The sequence below is a fragment of the Chrysoperla carnea genome, assembly GCF_905475395.1.
Source record: "Chrysoperla carnea chromosome X unlocalized genomic scaffold, inChrCarn1.1 SUPER_X_unloc_18, whole genome shotgun sequence".
NCBI classification, from domain to species: Eukaryota; Metazoa; Arthropoda; class Insecta; order Neuroptera; family Chrysopidae; genus Chrysoperla; species Chrysoperla carnea.
Genome location: NW_025408133.1, coordinates 1 through 7500, shown reverse-complemented (window position 1 = coordinate 7500; position 7500 = coordinate 1). Strand labels below are relative to the sequence as shown.

General features: G+C 26.8%; 2 non-coding genes across 2 annotated transcripts; both read left to right on the top strand.

Annotated features, from left to right (window-relative positions):
• The first annotated feature begins 3620 nt into the window (after nucleotides 1-3620).
• On the top strand, nucleotides 3621-5776 carry LOC123304023. The gene has a single exon (XR_006536083.1). It is a non-coding gene; the product is annotated as a small subunit ribosomal RNA (ribosomal RNA).
• Nucleotides 5777-6727: 951 nt separating this feature from the next.
• On the top strand, nucleotides 6728-6882 carry LOC123304019. The gene has a single exon (XR_006536079.1). It is a non-coding gene; the product is annotated as a 5.8S ribosomal RNA (ribosomal RNA).
• The last annotated feature ends 618 nt before the right edge of the window (nucleotides 6883-7500 follow it).

Genomic DNA, 7500 nt, shown 5'->3' with positions numbered 1-7500 from the left:
GTATTACTAGAATATAATAATAATTTTTTTTTTTTTTTTTTTTTTTATGTTACTTGAATGGTGTATACGTTTACACGGTGAATGTAAAAACAATTAATCAATTTATATAGAAAAATATATTATGAATTAATTATAAATAAGTTCCAATAAAATAGCCTGATTCCCATTGTGTATTGAAATTTTTTTTTAACCAATTAACTATTAATGTGAATTTGTACAATAAAAATTTTGTATTAATTCTGTAAATTATTATATATATTTGCATTATACAGTATTTAGAAGCATTTAAATGGATAAAAATTTTTTAGAAAATCTACATATGTATCACATGTATTATACCGGTACCCTGTCGCAATATAACATGTACGATTTGTATATAAAATAAAATGAAATTTTTTCCCTAAAATTTTTTAATGAATCCCGAAAAATTCTATATATTTTACCTTTATATAGTATTTAGGACTATTTAAAAGGATAAAATTTTTTTCGAAAATCTACATATGTATCACATGTATTATACCGGTACCCTGTCGCAATATAACATGTACGATTTGTATATAAAATAAAATGAAATTTTTTCCCTAAAATTTTTTAATGAATCCCGAAAAATTCTATATATTTTACCTTTATATAGTATTTAGGACTATTTAAAAGGATAAAATTTTTTTCGAAAATCTACATATGTATCACATGTATTATACCGGTACCCTGTCGCAATATAACATGTACGATTTGTATATAAAAAAAAATGAAATTTTTTCCCTAAAATTTTTTAATGAATCCCGAAAAATTCTATATATTTCACCTTTATATAGTATTTAGGACTATTTAAAAGGATAAAATTTTTTTCGAAAATCTACATATGTATCACATGTATTATACCGGTACCCTGTCGCAATATAACATGTACGATTTGTATATAAAATAAAATGAAATTTTTTCCCTAAAATTTTTTAATGAATCCCGAAAAATTCTATATATTTTACCTTTATATAGTATTTAGGACCATTTAAAAGGATAAAATTTTTTTCGAAAATCTACATATGTATCACATGTATTATACCGGTACCCTGTCGCAATATAACATGTACGATTTGTATATAAAAAAAAAATATACATTTTTTTCTAAAAATTTGCATTAATTCCAAAAATTTTTTAATAATTTATTATAATTATTAATGTTTATTGAATAATTTATTATAATGCATAAATTTCATTTAATAAAATATGATAAAAGCAAAAAAAAATTTTTTTGGTCCCAAAATAAAAATTTTTAGCTGAAAAAAATTTTTTTTTAAAATTTTTTTTCTTTAAATTTTGATTATTCTGTAAAGTTTATGATGTTTAAAGCCATTTTAAACATTATCATATTTTGAGTTTGAAGCACCGGGTGTAATGTCTTTAATATATATGATGGATAGTGCGTGTAAGTTAATGAGATGAATGTATATCTATGTATAACAGTGTATTAGTGGTATTACGTTCAGCAGTCTCACACATATGATATAGTATGGTATAGTATAAGTTGTTTATTTTTCATACTGTCCGTGTATCATTCAACAAAGGTGGTGTAGAGTTGTATATGGCTTGGTATGACGTCGTTGCAATTCTATGGACACTATGATATTACGGATGCACAGATAGAGGAATAACACTTATCGTATATGTATCATTTATGTATGTTGACTGTGTAATGAATACTAAATATAATAAAATAATACACTTTTTAATAGAATAACATTTGTTTCATGTTTTAGTATGATATTAAATGGTATAGAATAGGTTGTTTATTTTTCATACTGTCCGTGTATCATTCAACAAAGGTGGTGTAGAGTTGTATATGGCTTGGTATGACGTCGTTGCAATTCTATGGACACTATGATATTACGGAATAACAGAAAGAGGAATAAAACTTATTGTATATGTATCATTTATAACGTACTTTTATGTTGACAAGAATGAATGTATATCTATATGAAATAGTGTATTTTGTGGTATTATGTTCAACAGTCTTACATATATGATATAGTATGATATAGTATAATTTGTTTATTTTTCATACTCTAAGTGTATCATTCAACAAAGGTGGTGTAGAGTTGTATATGGCTTGGTATGACGTCGTTGCAATTCTATGGACACCATGATATCACGAAAAAACAGAAAGAAAAATAACAATTATCGTATATGTATCATCTATATTATTATTGTATTTTGACTATGTAATGAATGCCAAATTTAAAAATATACACTTTCTTAATAGAATAACATTTATTTTAGTATAATATAAAATGATATTGAATATGTTGTTTAATTTTCATACTGTTCGTGTATCATTCAACAAAGGTGGTGTAGGTATGTATATGGCTTGGTATGACGCTTTTGCATGTCTATGGACACCATGATATTACGAAAAAACAGAAAGAAGAATAACACTTTTCAAATATGTATCATTTATATATTTTATTAACATGAACGCAAAATATACAAAATTATATATATATATATACTCAAAATATTCTGGATGGTAATCAGTTTGGTTTATTTTGATATTTAATATTGTATTTTGGTTTTTTTGCTAGTAATGTTTCGAATATGTATATGCTGTTATTATTTTTTAGGTGTACATTGTATTAAATTGTTATCAATTATTTAATGTATGTATACAAAATAATAGCAAAAACATTTTCAATTATTATATAAAAAATTTTTTTTTTACACATGCATATTTATTAATATATGAAATTTTATCTCAGTTTTAATAAATATGTATTGAAATGAATAATAATACAATCTTATATATATTGATAATAGTCTGGATGGTAATCAGTTTGGATTATTTTGATATTAAATATTGTATTATTATTTTTGTAAAAAAATTAATGAGAATTTTGTAAAAAAACCTCTATATGTATATCTTTTTATATCAATATTTAAAAAAAATTTTTTTTTTATTAAATTATTGATTATAAATAGAATAACATATAAATTTTTTTGTCAAAGCAAGTTCATGGGTTATAAGTTTTAAACTTTACACTCCCATATGAGCACACAATATTTATATAAAAATTATTTTTATAAATAATATTACATTGACTCACCTCATACCAAGCGAGAATATTAAGTGTTATTATAACGTTTTTTATTTAAAATTAACTTTTTAAATAAAATTAAAAAATAAATGACGCTTTCAATCTAGCGACGAGTATGAGAAAATGTTTGAAATATTTTAAGACCCATTTGGTGATGGTCTGACAAAAATCATAATTATTATTTTTTTTTTTTATTCAATAATATTTATTATGAATAACATGTTATATATTTCTTTTTGTAAAAGCAAAAAAATTATATAAATGACATAATAAAATATATATTTGAAAAAAAAAAAAATTAATAATAATATATATATCTCATATGTTTTTTCTATTAATTTTAAAACAATAGAGATATAAAAAAAAAAAAATTTATATCAGTAATGGGTGAGACCATCTGATATTTAAAATGAAATTGTAATAATATTATTATATATTAATAATTATTGTATGAAAATTTTTTTTCTTATAATAAGAAAACAAAAATATCATGTATATTATTATATATTTAATATTATAAATACAAATAGTTCCCTGGTTGATCCTGCCAGTAGTCATATGCTTGTCTCAAAGATTAAGCCATGCATGTCTCAGTACAAGCCAAATTAAGGTGAAACCGCGAAAGGCTCATTATATCAGTTATGGTTCCTTAGATCGTACCCACATTTACTTGGATAACTGTGGTAATTCTAGAGCTAATACATGCAAACAGAGTTCCGACCAGAGATGGAAGGAATGCTTTTATTAGATCAAAACCAATCGGTGTAAATTTTAATTTGCATCGTTTAATTTGGTGACTCTGAATAACTTTAAGCTGATCGCACGGTCTCGTACCGGCGACGCATCTTTCAAATGTCTGCCTTATCAACTGTCGATGGTAGGTTCTGCGCCTACCATGGTTGTAACGGGTAACGGGGAATCAGGGTTCGATTCCGGAGAGGGAGCCTGAGAAACGGCTACCACATCCAAGGAAGGCAGCAGGCGCGCAAATTACCCACTCCCGGCACGGGGAGGTAGTGACGAAAAATAACGATACGGGACTCATCCGAGGCCCCGTAATCGGAATGAGTACACTTTAAATCCTTTAACGAGGATCCATTGGAGGGCAAGTCTGGTGCCAGCAGCCGCGGTAATTCCAGCTCCAATAGCGTATATTAAAGTTGTTGCGGTTAAAAAGCTCGTAGTCGAATCTGTGTCCTACACTGTTGGTTCAATGCTCGCATTGTTTAACTAGCATGTTATGTGGGACGTCCTACCGGTGGGTGGTACAGATTATGTATAAAGTATATTTTAGTGTTATTATTTATTTAATGCATTATATATATTTTTATTATGTAATTTGTCGTAAGTGTTTAACCGTTAAGAGCGGTGGCAGCCCCCAATTGCAATCCCGTCGCGGTGCTCTTAATTGAGTGTCGAGGTGGGCCGGTACGTTTACTTTGAACAAATTAGAGTGCTTAAGGCAGGCTCAAATTTTGCCTGAATATTGTGTGCATGGAATAATGGAATAGGACCTCGGTTCTATTTTGTTGGTTTTCGGAACTCCGAGGTAATGATTAATACGGACAGATGGGGGCATTCGTATTGCGACGTTAGAGGTGAAATTCTTGGATCGTCGCAAGACGGACAGAAGCGAAAGCATTTGCCAAAAATGTTTTGATTGATCAAGAACGAAAGTTAGAGGTTCGAAGGCGATCAGATACCGCCCTAGTTCTAACCATAAACGATGCCAGCTAGCGATCCGCCGAAGTTCCTCCGATGACTCGGCGGGCAGCTTCCGGGAAACCAAAGCTTTTGGGTTCCGGGGGAAGTATGGTTGCAAAGCTGAAACTTAAAGGAATTGACGGAAGGGCACCACCAGGAGTGGAGCCTGCGGCTTAATTTGACTCAACACGGGAAACCTCACCAGGCCCGGACACCGGAAGGATTGACAGATTGAGAGCTCTTTCTTGATTCGGTGGGTGGTGGTGCATGGCCGTTCTTAGTTGGTGGAGCGATTTGTCTGGTTAATTCCGATAACGAACGAGACTCTAGCCTGCTAAATAGACGTACTTTACCGGCATCTCAAGGCCCATCGGCTGTTTGTTTCCCATTTCATTCATTTTCATGTGTGTTATGTATTGTATTTATATATGCATGTATTTTTGAGATTTAACGATCAAGATTATATTTTGTATATATTGTGCTTTATGTTGCATATGTTATGGTGTATGGGTACGCAGTTTTTTGATGTGGTTTTTACTGCCGGCGTACAAATAATTCTTCTTAGAGGGACAGGCGGCATTCTAGCCGCACGAGATTGAGCAATAACAGGTCTGTGATGCCCTTAGATGTTCTGGGCCGCACGCGCGCTACACTGAAGGAATCAGCGTGTCCTCCCAGGCCGAAAGGTCCGGGTAACCCGCTGAACCTCCTTCGTGCTAGGGATTGGGGCTTGCAATTGTTCCCCATGAACGAGGAATTCCCAGTAAGCGCGAGTCATAAGCTCGCGTTGATTACGTCCCTGCCCTTTGTACACACCGCCCGTCGCTACTACCGATTGAATGATTTAGTGAGGTCTTCGGACTGGTACGCGGCAATATTTCTGATATTGCCGATGTTGCTGGGAAGATGACCAAACTTGATCATTTAGAGGAAGTAAAAGTCGTAAGAAGGTTTCCGTAGGTGAACCTGCGGAAGGATCATTAACGATATATATAAAATATATTTATTTATATTTTTTGTATTGTTTTTAAATATTCCAAAAAATAAAAATATTATTGATAAGAAATATTTTTTTTAACAAAATAACATATTAATATGTAATTTTCTCAAAATATATAATAGTAATTATGTGTTAAAAGAGATTTATTTTGGTTATGATATCATATTAAAGTAATACGCCAAACTTTTTTTATACACATAATATATCTATACATATAATATAGAGAATATTATATAAATATTAATAATATATTTGTTACATATAAAATATTTTTATATTCAATATTATTATTATTATTAAACAATAATTATTAATAAAATCTATAAATAATTTCTCTTATAAAAAAGTGAAATTAAAAATAGAATATATTGAAATTATTTGTTTATATGTATATAATCTCTATTAAGAAAAATAAAATAAGATTATAATTGATATAATCTATATTTTTATTTTTCTATGTTATATAATAAAAATAAAGAAAACACAAGATAAAATTTTTTTAAAGAATAAAATTTATTTCAAATTTAAATTTCTTTATGTTTTGTCTTGATATTTCTTTTTTTTTATTAAAAGTTATTATGTTAAAAAACAAACCCATTTGTTTTGTACCATATTAATATTATATATATTTTTATGTAGAAAATAATTTATAAAAAAAAAATAAATACATTTCTATAAAATATACCAAATATTAATTATTATATCTAGCTAGCACTAACAAAAATATCAAAAATGTTATGTATATATTTATTAATACCATAATATCTTTAATTTATATATATATATTTAAAATAAAATATATAATTTATATTCTAGAAAAATTTTTTTATTTTAAAAGAATTTATAAAGATATATAAATTAATAATTTTATTTTTTATATTAAAAATAAAGATTATTATTAATAATAATACTTACATTTAAAATTTAAAAAGATTACCCTGGACGGTGGATCACTTGGCTCGTGGGTCGATGAAGAACGCAGCTAATTGCGCGTCAACTTGTGAACTGCAGGACACATGAACATTGACATTTCGAACGCACATTGCGGTCCTTGGATACTGTTCCCGGACCACATCTGGCTGAGGGTCGTATACATTATATTAATATAATAAAAGATTATTTTACATAAAATTTTTTTTATGAAAAAGAAATTTATCAATAATTAAAAAAGAAAATTTATTTTTTCATATTTAATTAAATTGATAAATAAAATTTTTATAAAAGAAATGTAAAATTATTTATATATGAATGTTTTACGCCAAATATAAGAAAAAAATAAATATAAAATGTTTTTAATAGCATTTAAAATTTATATATTTTTTATTATTTGTCGACATTTTTAAATTAATATATCAATATTATTTTTTATCATTTATATATAATATTATAAAACTTTATGTTAATAATAATATTAATAATAAATGATATTAATAATATATTTTTAAAATATTAAATAAAGAAGAATAAACAAAAATATTATATATTAATATTTTGTTATGGAATATTTTATTTGTAATAAAATTTTCAATATACTCGAAAAAAATTAATATATATAATTATTTATTTTTTATTTTCTTCTCTTTAGATAAATATAAAAATAATATTATATAATAATATTAAAAAAATTTGAGTATGAATAATTAAGAAAATTGTTTACTTATAAAATATAACAAAAACATAATATATAAAAAAAATTTTTGTTTTAAT